Source organism: Callospermophilus lateralis, chromosome 6, assembly GCF_048772815.1.
Source record: "Callospermophilus lateralis isolate mCalLat2 chromosome 6, mCalLat2.hap1, whole genome shotgun sequence".
NCBI classification, from domain to species: Eukaryota; Metazoa; Chordata; class Mammalia; order Rodentia; family Sciuridae; genus Callospermophilus; species Callospermophilus lateralis.
Window position 1 is genome coordinate 7,300,266 of NC_135310.1, and position 14,919 is coordinate 7,315,184.

The 14,919-nt window shown below is 48.2% G+C and overlaps 1 protein-coding gene across 1 annotated transcript in view; it reads left to right on the forward strand.

Annotated features, from left to right (window-relative positions):
• The first annotated feature begins 242 nt into the window (after positions 1–242).
• Positions 243–14,919, forward strand: part of Agpat4 (1-acylglycerol-3-phosphate O-acyltransferase 4) — a 101,598-nt gene continuing 86,921 nt past the window's right edge. Inside the window, exon 1 of the mRNA XM_076859382.1 lies at positions 243–340. The gene's annotated coding sequence lies outside the window, so the exon portion shown is untranslated. The remainder of the gene's footprint in view (positions 341–14,919) is intronic.

Genomic DNA, 14,919 nt, shown 5'->3' on the forward strand with positions numbered 1-14,919 from the left:
AGCCAGACCTCCAACGTGACTCCAAACGCAGGCCACCAGGCGCTGCCTCGCACTCATCGGAGGGGGCAAGGGGTGACTCACGTTACACAGCGCGACCTTCCCTCCCCGGGCCCTAAATCCTAGCTTTAAAAGGAAGTGACATGGGTGGGGAGGGACGTCAGCTGAGGATCACTTTTTTTTTCTTCCCGAAGGGTCCACCCCTTGGGTGGAGTCTCGCTTTTTCCTTCCAGTGTTGGCTGACTTACCGCTCCTGTAAAGTAGTGGCAATTTCTGAGCCCCAGCCGGCTCCCGTTCCGATTCTGGCCCTTAAGTCCATGTGCCCAGGGCTGCCAGGAAGGAGGTAGGTGCTCTTGGTGCCATTTCCCGGCACCTTCTCTGGGCGTGGCTGATGTCTGATGCCCTTCCCGCACCGTGCTCTCCTCGCCCGGGTCTCCTCGGACCTCTGGAGGGTAGGCTGGCCGCGGGAGCCGGGCGGCCGTGGGGAGGTGCAGGGCGCCTGCAGGGAGCCGGGGGCGGCTGCGCGGCCACCCGAGGACCGCGGCTTGGTGCGGGGCTGGGGAGCGTGCCTTGCGGGGTGCCACTCGCAGCCGCGGCTCTCGGCCCCTCCACCCACTCCCCCCCGATGCAAGCATTTTCTCTGCTAAGGATGAAGCTGGGGAGAAGGTTCCCGATACCTATTGCTCTCTTTTGTGTCGTGCAACATGTTCTTCCGTCTTTGGCGTTTCTATGGCAACCACAAAAATACTACACCCAATGCAGACCCGACCTAAATTGATTTATTTGTATTTCCTTTCTGCGCCTGTTGTTGCTTGGGCTTGCTGGAATCCAGCATGGCTTGGTGGCTACCCCTCCTCACTTTCATTTTGGTTTTTCCCTATCACAGGAGGGCTGGGGGAGGGGAGTTGTCAAGGAAACAGGCATTTGTAATCACCTCTTTATTTACTTATTTTGGGGCCTATGAATTTCTCCATCATATCTAGGAATTAAAAACGGAGTACTTTGGTGTTTATGCAAGTCTTTAGTGTCTGGGTTTTTTTTTTTTTTTTTTTTTTTTAGAAAATCTAAACATTTCTTAAGATGTGATATTGACTGCAAGCTAAGGAGAAGGAGTGTTTATAGGAAGGAGGTGAGATCCTTGAAATAAACTTTCAGAGAGTGCCTGAGAACTCGCACTGATAAATAGTTATCAGCTACCCAGGCTTGCCTACATAGCTCAGTATCTTTAAGATGGGTCTTTGCTCTTGTGTGAACTTACGGTAGCATTAATTCAAAGTTCAGTTTAGACCTGGGAGGAATAAATGGTAACAACCAGCAGAATTCTCCATGTTTTGTTTGTGTATTGCCCTTAGGTGGGTTACCAAGCCTGCTCACCCTTGTTAAAAGTGAAGGTTGATGGACTTTCTGTTCCAAAACTGTAGGATTGACCCATCTGTGCTTATTAGTTAACCATCTTCAGCTGAGGGAAAAAAAGAGTCTCTTAAGAGAGGGAAGGAAGTTTGTGAGTGTGTGTGTGTGTGTGTGTGTTTGTGTGTGTGTGTGTATGTATATATATATACATGTAGGTGTGCCAGGAGAATAGGGCCAAAACATCACAAGTCCCAAGTTAAAACTACAGAATTGTCTTCATGTTCTCTTTGGGGAGAAAGACTGATTTTTCAGAAAAAAAAAAAAGAAAATTATTATCTACTTTTTAGCAAATTAAATATAATTAGAATCAAATAACACATCTCTTAGAAAGACATAATCCAAATGGACCTATTAACAAATGCTGCTTAAACTGATGCTTTTTTTCAGTCCACGAGGAAATATTTAATAATGAACCCTATGCTTTTGATGGGCAGCCTAAATTACCAAAATTACAGTACCAACTCCATACTGGATTCCTAAAATTATTTGTAATGAGATCTGTGAAGTTTGCTTAGTTGGATCCCTACCTTCACCAACGGAAGCCTAAAACATTGCTTAGAATCCTGAGTAACCCTGCCAGGTGGGAGCAGGAAGAAGGGGCGGTTTTAATGAGGCTCTGTGTTCAGAGAGGCTCATCTAAACATGCTATTATCTATGTCTTATAAAAGTGACTACAGCGCGAGAGAGATCCCGAGCATTTCAGATTCAGAAGTCATCCAAGAATCTTGGGGCTAAATAGCAGGTACAAAGCTAGAACTGAAAGGAAAGACAGAAGAAGATTTAAAGGGCACAGCCCAGACAAGTATTGTCAAAAGAATACGACCCTCATTTTGAAAAGCACATGTCAGTTCACACAGAGAGACGGTGGGATGGTAGGTTTTCAGTGCTTGTTCTGGAAGGAATTTATGCCAAGTCACTGTTTTTCTAGCCTGAAAATGGACCTAAAGGATGTAGAGTTCCCACATGACCTTCCAAAGCAAATTGACAGTGTGTAAGTCAAAATCTGCTTTGTGAGCTCTCTTGAGTTTCCAGATCATGCATTTCAAAAAGCCTAGTGGTATGGAATTCAATGAAGAATTGAATTAAGAACCCTATGGAAGCATAGCCCCAAACAAAAAAATGAAAACCACTTTGTGGATATTCAGAGAGAGGTTAAAATAATTAGCTGTCTTGAGCTGGGGAAGGTGATGCTGCAGCGGATGTGAATTCAGGGCTCTCTGGAAGAGGCTGAATGGAGGTGACAACTGAAGTGAGGCAGTCATTGCCTTGGTTTTCACCATCTGCAAGAATCTGACTCTGATGTTGTGAAGCTAGTGAGACAAGTAGAAGGTATATCTTGGACAGTCACAGTGGAAATGTGCATCTTCTAGGTCCATTTTCAGGCTAGAAGGTCTGGTCTCAAGTTTAAAATCCACCTTAACAGGGTGGTACAGTGCAGGAGGGCACCCAGCTGGAGAGGAGGAAGTGGGATGCAGCTAGTCCTTGAAGTTCACCAGGTGGAGGAATTCTTGTCCAGGATGCCCCAGAAAGCAGAGATGGGTGATAAAGAATGGATCATGGATCTAGCAAGCTTCCTGGTCCATGCAGAAGTCAGTCTTCAGTGGAGAAACCAAGCAGGTATGCTCTGTGCTGGCTGAAAGAATAGAAGCAGATACAGATTCAGGAACAGAATTAAAAAAAAAAAAAAATCAGTTCAAGAAGGACTTAAAAGAAAGATGACTTCAAGACGGAATCCTTATCCCCACCCCTTCCACCCCACCCCAGCCCTGCTCCCCTAGTACAGGGGTTTGAGCCCAGGGCTGTCTACCACTGAGCTACATCCCCAGCCCTTTTTAATTTGTATTTTGAGTCTGGGTTTCAATAAGTTGGCTAGTCTGCCTGTGAACTTGAGATCCTTCTGCCTCGGCCTCCCAAGTTGCCTACAGGTGGATCATACCGGATGCCACGTGTGCTAGAGCTACCTTGTGTGCAGAATCCTTCGTAATCCATTAATGTTTTAGCTGGAGCTCAAAACTTAAAAGGTTAGACTTAAGTCAAAATTTAAATATGTAAGAAAAAAATTTGAGAAGAGGGAACCTCAAATGTACCCTAATAAGACATCCTCCTAATAATTCCTACCACTGCTATTGCTTAAAGTCTTGGATGCTCGGATGGCCATTTGGTGGACAGTGCAATTTGTCCTACCTGCCATATTCTGGAAGGAAGGTGGTGGCATGGAAACAGGTGGCATTCACGTTTCTGAGTGGGTTTTGATACCCTGTTGGAGAAACATGTCAGCGCTTGTGCAACATTAACAGAACCTGGGCAGCTTTAACGCAGCAGCCTCTGTCTATGACAGAATGAGTTAGAAAGCTCGCATCAGAACCCAGAAATCTGGCTTCCTGTGTTTGCTTATGAGGGGCAGCAACACTGCCAAGGTCGAGGGAAGAGGACCCCTCTGCACAAGAGCTTATTGTGTATCTCTATGGGTCCCGTGAGCAGAGCAGGCACTTTCAATGCCAAAGCCTTCTCCCCTCCAGTGGGCGTTGAGGGGACAGCCTGTGACTGGCTGACTCCTGTTTTCTTCTAATGATAGGATTAGAAGAAATGTCCTCAGAGCAATGTCTGTGGAACATCATCATGGAGCCATCTTTCTAACCTGCCTTTTCCAGAACGTACTCTTGCTCCACCAAGATGGCCTGCCGGTTTTACTTCCGTCATCATTTTGTTGCTCTAATCTGTTTTGCTCTACTTCTGTCTTTGACCCCTAGTCACGGCTTCCAGTCACCATTCATTCATTCGTTCATTCACCCACACAGGCAGACCACCCATCCATTATCCATCCATGCAACAAACAGTGTTGAGTGTGATGTCACAGGCACCGTATGTTGTGACATAGTAATAAGCAGGAGTGTAGTTCTCCTCTAAGAAGCTTAGGAACTAGCAGGGAGGCAACGTGGCAGCTCCAGGGGACCCTTACGTTCCACAGAGGCATTTGTCAGCTAATGACACTGAACATTGTTTTATTGAACAATTTTAAACATAGATCATGCTAGATAGGGAAGAGTGTGTGATTAGTCATTGATTGTTGTCTATTTTACTTATTTCCCCCTTGTTGGTTGAGTGTAAGGCTGGGAAACATTTGTTAATTAACAAAATGGGAAGAAGCAGGATTTCCGGCCCTGGTATGAAAGGCTTGGGTATTCTCTTTCCAAAAGAACAAGCTAAGCGAGACCATCTCGAGCTTTCCTCTTGTTTTGAGTTTCTCCTACATATCCCAGGGACTATAAGCTCCCCCCAGGTAGACATAAAATGTAGCATGCTTTTAAAAAGAGAAGCTGCCTTCATCAAAATTATATGCCCACTGACGTCATGAATCCTCATTTTCTGTGAAGCTTATTCCCCACAACTCATTCCAAGTTCATGTCTTGTTCCAATAGGAATAAGGGGTTTTTGCCCCCTAACAGTCGTATTCGGCCATGTAGAAATAGCAGGTCACCCAGGCAAAGTGGAGAAGCCATTTCGACAGCTGTGCTGTGGTCTTCCCTTCCTATTTCTTCACGTTGCAAAGCTCCTCCTGGTAGAATAGTTTGCCCCACTTCATTTCTACCTTAGTCTGGAAATCACACGGGCAGCAAGACAGAGTTCATCTGGAAGACCTGCCCCTGTGTTTGGCTGGTCTGGGGAGAAAGAATGCAGCATTTTCTCTGTGATTTCAATCTCAGGAGAGATCAGCTTGTCCCTCCAGCATGAAGCTGATCCCTGTCACTTCTTGTCTCTGCTCTCTTGGGTAAGATCGAGGGGCTACTTCATTGTCCTTCTCCTGTGGAGTCTGTAAGAAGAGAGTGCATTTTGGATTTTATGGTAGTTTGGAGTTGACACTAAAATGCTTGCAGGAGAGGGGTCCTCAGTATGGGGCATGACAGGCAATTTGCAGACACTGAGGTGTCTGGCCCATAGGATATGTCAGAATGCCATCACATTGAGTGCTCCCTGCATGTCAGTCTGTAACACGGACTTTATGTTTATTAATTCATGGTATCCTCATAAGCACACTAGCATGTCAAAACTGTTATCACTTTCCCCTTTCAGAGAAAGCAAGTAAAGATTAGTAAGACTTCCAGGTGTGGTGGCACATGTCTGTAATCCCGGCGGCTCAGTAGGCTGAGGCAGGAGGATCACAAGTTCAAAATCAGCCTCAGCAACTTAGCAAGGTCCTAAAGCAACTCAGTGAGACCCTGTCTTTAAATAAATAAATATTTTTAAAAAGCTGAGGATGTAGCTCAGTAGGTAAGTACCACTGGGTTCAATTCCCGGTAAAAAAGGAAGAAAAAAAAAAAGGAAAGGAAAAAAAAAAGACTGACTCACCTAGGATTGTAGCAGAGTTGAGATTTGAACCCAGTTCCTTGCTTTCCAGAGCCCTGGCTTTGAAACCCCCAAGTATGCCTGTGTTGCTGTGGCAAATTCTTCAGGATTCCCAGTGCCTGGTGCTCAACCCAGTACAGAGCAGACGTTCAGGAGATTTTCCTTTAAGTAATGAACAAAGCTGGACCACATAGACCTTCCCCTTGCATGCTTCCATCCTAGTTTGTAAGAGCTGCAGAAATACTGCAAGAGAGAGAGAAGTATTATAGAAATTGGAGGAAAACTAAGCAGTGCTGATAAGATGTGCTGCCATCATTTCTAGGGAATGTGGTCTTTTTGTGTTTTAGTCAAAGACCTGAGATGGGAGCAGGGGAGGACCCTGTGGTTAAAACATGTGAATCCAAGCTGTGCTCAGCCCAGTGTTCAGCCAAGGTTGAAGCTCCCTGAGCGGCAGCACTTATGGGTACTCCCAGGGCTGCTCTTACAACCTGGTTCCCGAGGTTGTGGCTGGCTGGAATCCAAGTTTTCTTTCAACCTTTTGTCAGATTTCATCACTGTTAAGTTTAAAGGCAGATCTGAAAAGATACTGCCAGGGCTCATCTTGGACAGAGTTGGAAATGAGCGTGGGAGAAATGGATTGATCCAGCAGTGAGATATGCTCTGTCTCCCATCTCCATGGGCTCCTCCTGAGCAGTCAATTCTCTGTGGGCAGAGGTTAACCAAGGCTGATGAAATTTTAAAGCACCAAGCACATCTTCTTCCCGGGATGCTGTAGTCAGAAGCATACAGTCAATGCGGTCATCTGAAATTTTACCCTGGATCCTACTCGTAAGTCACCTAGCCCATCCCCTCTCTGTCCTCCCTTTTCTGCCGCCGGGGAAGGTGGGCCGAAAGGAGACAAGATGAGCCATTTCCGTCCTGGAATATGTGGACACCTTGTCTAGCCACCCTTCCACCGTCTGTTTCTCTGATATTTTCTCTCTACTCTATTCAGCCTTCGAAAAACAGGTACTCTTTCTAGATGCAGGACTATAGTATATGATAATTATTTCTTGACAGGTTTATCTTAATTACTGCAGTGGTTCTTATTGATGGCACAGGGTTCTTAATTGTACTGTTTTTAGCACAAAACGGAGCAGCTGGCCCTGAACACACATGGCACCGTAGCCTGGAGAAAAGTGGGGTGCAAGAAGTCGGGTGGTCAGGTGGCCTGTGTGGTCTCTCAACCAGGCTCTCCCAGGGCAAGACTTCTCAATCTCATTACTATTGAGGTTTGGGGCCAAAGAATTCTCGGTTGAGGGGCTGTCCTGCGTGGGCTAGGCTGCTGAGCAGCATCCGTGGCCAATCCCATTAGATGCCATAATAGTCCCCCTATCCCTAGTCCTAACAACATGTTCCAGAAATTTCCAGTTATTGCCTGAAGGGACAGAATTGCCCACCACTGGGAACCACTGCCTGAGGGAATTTGCACATGCAACTCCTGTTCTCAGAAGTCCTGTTGGTCTGCTCCTCGATTTCTTTTCTTCGTCTTCTTTTTTTTTTTTTTAGTTGTAGGTGGACACAGTACCTTTATTTTATTTGTTTTTATTTTTATGTCCTGGCGGGGATCTAAGCCAGTGCCTCACAAATGCTAGGCAAGTGCTGTACCACTGAGCCCCGGCCCCGGCCCTGTAAACCTTCTGAGGACTCATTTACTGACAAAGATGGGGGAGGAGGGGTGTCCCCACCAAAAATTCACAAAACTTTAAGAGAACTTGGAAAATAATACACTGAGTGAAAGGCACACGTGGAACCATGCAGTATTGAAATATGTGGGGCTTCTGGTAAATCTGCATGGAGAATGCTCTGGTAACCAGGGTTTCCAAGTGACAACTGGGAGCTGGGTGTGACTGGGTGGCCTGGCGGGGCTCCACCCAGGACCCTTCCCCTGCCTGGCAGGGCTGGTCTGCAGCCTTCTCCCTCAGGGAGAATTCGATTAACCTTGATGCACAGATGATTAACAGCTTCTGGGCCAATCTACTAAGGTCATCCTCCCACTTCTTGCCGGGAGTCTCATTCCTGCCTGAGAAGGCGGGGAGTTCCTGGAGGAGTACCTCCATTCAGGATCTGTGGGTTCTCCACAAAAGTTGTGGCAGACATTAAGGATGTGTCAGAGGCACAGGCAGAGACTCGATGAGGAAAGCAGAGACACAGGCAAGGGAGAATGCGGGTCATCTTGAGAGCCTGGAGCAGCAAACCTTGCTTTGGGGTGTTAATATTTATGGAGGATGGCAGCTCCATAGTAGCTGGGGCCGAGCTGGAGGCGGAGTTGGGATAGGGTTACACAGTTCACCCTGGTCTCCCTGTGTGCTGGCCCATTGCCCCACATTGGGCTACTTTTCCAGGCGAAGACTTGGGCCAAGGATGAGGACTGAATTGCTCACCAGTTGCTTCTTTGGTTCTCCATTAGTTCACAGTGTTGCCTGGGTTCCGATGGCTTATGGAAACTTTTCCTTTGAGAAAATTTCCTTTCTGTATCCCCCAGTTCCTATCTCCTCCCCAGCTATGAACTTGCTTCCCACCACCCAACCCAATCCTTTGAAGCCTCCCTTCTCTGTTGCTTCCCCTATGAGGGGCCACCTTGATGGCCTTCCAGGGCCGGCTGCTCTGTCCCCTTCAGCTAGGGCCTTAGTTGTCCTTCCTTGGGGGACACTTGGGTTCCATAACTCCTGTGTCTTGTCCGTTTATCTTCCCATCTCCCTTCCTTCCAGGACCTTAAAGATTGACGGGAGTGAGATGAGTCTTTTATTCTATCTTCTCACACAGCACCCTATTAGAGCATCCAGAACCCTATTGGAGCATTTTTGGCCAAATTCTTGTGTTCAGGCTACCAATTACCTCGCCCTAGGGGTGCAAGAATGAATCTGATACCAGCCATGGCTTGGAGGAGGGCAGGGTAGCAACCTAAATAGGTCATTGGAACACCCTGAGCTCAGGTGTGTACACAGAGCATTGTGGGGACACTGACCCCCCACACCCACCCACACACCCTCCAGACATCAAGTCAGGGATCCCAGGAATATTTCCTAGAGTAAACCCTAAGTTACATCCGGGAGTGGGGGACACTCACCCTAATGTCTTATGTTACCAATGTTTTTGCCCCTTAACTAGTTCTTTTCCCTCAGGATTGTGGAACCACTAACAAGACCAAGCTCCCAGCCAGCAGCGCAGGAGGCTTTTCCTTGGTCAGGATAGGAGAAATGGGAGGGAGACTTGCAGATCACTGACTCTCCAAGGGGGAGTTGGAGGCTACAGAAGGGGTGGAAGGGGTGGGGGCGCAGGGAAGGGGAGGATATTTTTGTCTTTTCTGGGATCGGGTGGAGATTTTCCAGGAGGTTGAGCACCACTCCTTTTTGCTCCTTTCTTTCTGGTCCTCCTCCTGGCCATGGTCAGCAGTTATGGCCCTGGTGGGAGGGGTGGTCCTTGGGCCTGCAGTTTGGGTTCTAATGAAGGTTGAGGTTGCCTGGGGTCCCTCTGGCGGCTATCTTAGATCCAGCCTGCAGGAAGAGGAATTTCTGGCCTCAGGCATCCTGGTCCTGGGAGATAAGCAAGATTAGTGCTGGGTAGCATTTCTGTAGGTCACCTGGGCAGTACAAGATTGGGGGTGAGGAAGACAGCACTTGGTTTCCCGGGAGGCTGAAATGGGAATCATACCATCGGTATGGTGGGAATGTTTCATCAGTGACCACCTGGAGGGTTGCCTGCCTGCTCCACTGAGCCCTCTCCATGAGCAGTGTAGACAGGAGCCTTTTAGGGACTATGAGGAGTGACAGAGAGGGAACAGGACTAGGAACAGCCTGGACTGGGCCTCAAGCATGGCCTTTGACTTTCTGTCCAGAGATCTTGAGCTCACTCAGACCAGGAGCTGCGTCTTAGTGTGCCTTGTCCCTGGCACTAGGATTTGACTTATCCAAGGTCCCCTTGAGTGTGGCCCTGGTTTCCTGGACTGCTCAGTGAGGCGTCCAGGCAAATGTGCACTCGGCAACGGAGGCACTGTGTGCGGAGGTCGTCCGGGAGTGTGCAGAACTGCGATCACCTCAGTCACCTCGCTCTCAATCGACAGTTTTGCAGGACCTGAGGGAACCTTTTTTTTTCTTTCAATGCTGGGGCTGGAAGCTAGGGGCACTATGCTACTGAGCTACAGTCACAGCCCCTTTTATTTTGAGACAGTCTCACTAAGTTGTCCAGGCTGTCCTTGAACTAGCAATCCTCCTGCCTCACCTTCCCAAGTTGCTGGGATCACAGGTGTGCACCAGGAAGCCCGACTTCCAAGGAAAAGATTTAATTCATTGAAACAAAGTTGCATAGGCCCTGATATGACATGCACAATTCCCATGGAGTTTGAAGACACAGCAGAGGCTTTTCAGACTTATTGCAGCCTCCCACACTGAAGGAACATCTGTGGTGGTTTTGAGAATGAAACTGAGCTGGGTGGTCTCTGAGTAACTCTGAGAGCAAGGACCATATTGTGGTCTCCTGGCTTCTTCTTCTACCATCCAATTCCAAATGAGGAATCTGAGTTGTGAGGTTGGGTGGGATGGAGTCACCCGCCAGAGTATGCCTGCCTGGATTCTTTTCCTTCTCTGATGGCATATTTGATGGAGGACTTCTTGGTTCTCTTGTCCCTGGTCTCTGGTCACCACCTTTACGTACCTTCCCTTGTTTCTGCTAGAAGAAACCCCTTCTCTGGATGATTCCAAAGCCCACTCTGTGCTCTCCTCTCTCCCGTCACCTTGGACAAGCAATTGCGGATCCTGTTGCCACAGTGTATACGTTACCCTCACGTTCTCATGCAGGTGCTTACACTGGGGTTGTCTTTGAAATCTGAGCACAACACGTGTGTGAAATTTGCCAGTTCACATCTTAACAAGCTGTCCTGAGCATCACTATGAGGGTCTCATGCTCCCCAGTGGGGCTGGAGAATAATTGGGCCCAAACCTCCAAAGCTTGGGTGGGACTTGTAGTAATAAATGGAAGAGGAACCAATAGGTGTTCCTTTTCCCCCTTTTTACAGAAAGATGTTGGAGGAGAAAAGCAGAGCTGCTATGGACAGGCAAACCGGGACAGATGCACCAGGGACAGGCGAGCCAGGGACAGGCGAACCAAGTTTTACTTGATATATTGGAGAAAAAGAAGGAAGGATGGTGGAGCGCTTTCATCAGCATGTGTACGCATCTGTGTGTATGCATCGGTGTGTGCGCATCTGTGTGTGCGCATCTGTGTGTGTGCGTATCTTTGTGTGCATCTCTCTGTGTGTGCATCTGTGTGTGTATCTGTGTGTGCACATCTCTGTGTGTGCACATCTGTGTGTGTGCATCTTTGGTTATGTGCATCTGTGTGTGCATATCTGTGTGTGCATCTGTGTGCATCTTTGTGTGTGTGCATCTGTGTGTGTGTGTGTGTGCATGCAGCCTTGCTCTTTTTAAAACTGTGTTGTTAATTGTGGCTGTGAGGTGCTACACAATCCAGGAGTTCACAGCAATCATTTGAAAATGGACATGGTGCGCTGCTGAGGCAACTGCACACAAGAGGTGGAGCATCCAGCCCAGTGCAACGCCCTTTGAAGGATTCATGGGGGTGGAACGGCGGGCCTTGTGGGTCAGGGCCTGATGAAAATGGAGAAAGGTGTTCCTGACCGCGGAGTTTAGCTCAGATTAAACCAACAAGTCTGCTGACACATGTCACCCGTTTAGGAGCCAGAATCACCCATGTCTGGGCGCGAGCACTCAGCCGTGTGGCCCCCTGGCCCCAATCTGAATATGCAGTGAGCAAAGATGCTGTTGACACCCTTGTGCTTCATTAGGCTTCATCTGATTTCACTGGAGCTCCTGGCTCACCCAGCTCGACTGCCTGGCTTCCCAGGTAGGCAGGGAAAGCAGCTATTGGTAACACGTTGTCTCCATCTTAGAGATGAAGATGCAGAGCTCATGTAGCCTTTGTGTTACCCTCAAAGGCACCAGTCCTTTGGCTCTGAGTCCCTGTGCCAGTGTCCTGGTCGACACCCTCACCCTGGGCAGCCCCTGCAGGTTCTGCGTGTTTGGGCTCCATGTTGTGAGTGCAAGCACCTGAGGTCCACTCACAATACAGAGAAAAGGCATCAAGAGGACACACCCCGCTGCAGGAGTGCCTTTCTCCCGGGTTGGCTGGTTTCCTAACATGTGTTGGGTGTTTTTTTAGTGGCATGATAGAAAGTTCTAGAAGGCTCTCCGATCAACATCTATATCTGGACAGAAGGTAGATTAGATGCCGAGTTCCCCACATGAAATACTGTGTGGTGGACATGGCCGACCCTTCAGTCTGTTCAGTTTAGGAGGATTTCTTCACCACCAACCAGGGCCAGACCCATGTGGGACACTGGATACAAGGATGGGATACATCAGGGCTCCCGAGGAGTCCAGCCCCGCGGGAAGGTGGACATGTGTGCAAAGGGAATGACATTCATCTCCACCACCACGTGGCCTTGGTCCTGTGCAGGACCTCTCATGCCACTGGTCTCACTCACACAGGGAGTGGTGAACTGGCCTCCAGGGACCCTGAGAAGACAGGAGGGAGGCCCCAGTGTGGATGCCGGGGCTTGAGCAGGGTCTCCAGGGTCTCCAGGGTCGAGCCCACACATTTGGCAAATCAGCAAAGGGGGAGAGGGAGAGGAACAGAGGGGCCAGCATGTTCCGGGGCTCAGAAGCACCCACAGGAGCCTGCGCAGAAACCACACCAGCACGGAGGCTGTCCTGGCCTCTCCCCACCCCCTGGGGAGGCAGGAGCCTCACTTCCACTTTTTATTTTCAAAACACTGCACATTCCAGGGAGCAGCAGCAGCAGCAGCAGCCGCTGTCTTCCACTTTATCTTTTGAATTCTTGCCATTCTTTCCTGCAGGAGAGCGAGTTCCTTGGGAACATTTGGTGTCTCCACTCCCCAGGATGGTGCTTCCATAAATATTTGTTGAAGGAATGCAAGAGCCCTGGAGGAAGGGGCTAAGAAGTGGACAGCCCAAGGCCAGGGGAGGGCCCCAGCAGCTTGGCTCCAGCCAAGATGGCATCAGAGCAGCAAGCTGCTGGTTCAGAGGCTGCTTTTGTTAGAGAGAGAGAGAGAGAGAGACTGAATCGCTTCGTCTTTTGTTTGTTGGGGTGGACTATAGCTGGGGACCATAGAGTCACCAGTCCCTAACGTTGACCATTCCTGGGCAACGGGAATCCCTTCACAGGGCACCTCTTGCTCAGGCCTGAGGTCAGATTCCAGAAATGGGTGCCATTCATTGTTGAGCTGGTGCTGGGGGCGGGCAGGGCAGCTCCCGATCTATACAATGAGCTAGCTGCTGACTTAAAAAAGAAAACAAAACCCTTTTTCAAATGACATGTCCTTACTTTCTGGTAGTTATAAACTATCTTCCGGAGTTGGACAGATCTGAGGAGTTGTCCCATCAGTGAAGTCAAAGTACCCTTGAGTCAGGGCAGCGCCATGGTGTCTAAACTGGGCTCTCACTTAGGAGGCCACCCTCAGGGTGAGGCTCGGCTTTTACAGTCTCGAAGTCCTTAACAGTCTTTGGGAAAGGAGACCCACACTCTCATTTTTTCCAGGTCCTACAAACTACCCATCGCGTCCTGCACCGAGTTGAGAGTTCATTGAGCCTTCCTGTGTGCCAGTGACTGTGGAGTGGCTACAGTGCCCCCCTAACGAACTGGGCAGATTTACATAAAGCAGGACCTCAAGGCTGGGCAGCAGTGGTAGTAACCAGCAGTGAGCAGCTGGCACTGTGGATAGCGCAGGTCACATTACTGCCACCTCAGTCTCCAAATGGTGCCCTGTGGCTTTTAGACCTTGATGTGCTCAGAAATCTATTGTGCAGCATCATGACTGTAGTTAATAATAATGAATTCTATGCTGGAATGGGGCTGAAAGAGCAGGTTTTGAACGTTCTCACCACAAATGATAAGCAGGTTGGATCTTAACTATCTTGATCAAATCGTTTCCCCATGTAAACGTGCATCAGAACGTCATGTTGTATACCATAAACATACGTACTTTTTAACTTGTCAATTAAAAAGTAACTTTAAACATCTGTGATGAAACAGTTGCCAAGTCCTTCACATCCAGCACGTGATTAAACTTTCCGCCAAGTCTTATCAAAACCCAGCCTGAAGCATGGCTCTATGTGGATGATACTTCTCTGTTTCTAAGGAAGGAAGATTCATAAAAAGAGGTGCCAAAGTCCAAGCCTGAAGTTACTCCAAGTAAGAGAATTCTTGTCCCAAAGGGGATGAGAACTTAATCATTTTTGTGGGTGTGTGTGTGTGTTAATGTAATTATCATTCCCTCCTCTGTATTTCGGCTGTCTCTGTGGTTCAAGTCATGAATTAAAATGTACCTTTCAAATTTTCCAAGAGCCATCAAGTTCATGTTCAGAGAAAGTAACATTTTTGAGGGAAAAAAAGTACAAAAAAAGCAGAGTTCTCAAAAAGGTACTTGAATACTCTCAATACCTGCTAACCTTGTTGGCAGGAAATTTGTTTTCAGACTGGAAGGGATAGAACAGGGTGAAGGTGAAACTGCTGCCATTTTGAATGATTCCCATTGTTCCCGCCAAGACAAACCACTTTCTCAGGAACAGAAGGAGCCCCACGGGTCCTCAATCTTTGAGGTCCCTTGGGGAGACGGGAAGACAGGAGACAAGTAGAGCTCCTTGTTTTCAACCCTGGGAAGTGTAAATGCTGCACCTTTTATTGTGGTAGGCAGGACCTGGCTCCTCCTGAATATCTCTGGAGGCACTGAAATCAGGCTATTTTTTTTACCCTTGGCCACTGAAGCCATTTTGGGGTGAGTCATTTGAGAAAATGCCAGAGCAGGGTGTCATTTTTATGTAGAGATCTGACAGACTTCACCGGAGCGTCCTTGTGTGTGAGATGGTGAAACTGGGTTGGGAGGTCAGGTGAGTCATGGCCGGGCCGCTGCTCACCACACAAGAAGGTACAAGATGGGCGCAGGCTGTCTTCCCATTTCTGTCCTCCACCCTCTTTCCTGTTCTTTCTTATTCACATTCCTTCTACATTTCCATAAAGAAATTAATTTGACTTCTTCTATTCAAGGATCCCCTTCTTCCGTTGGTTCATTTAATGTTTAGTGGCTCTATTGAT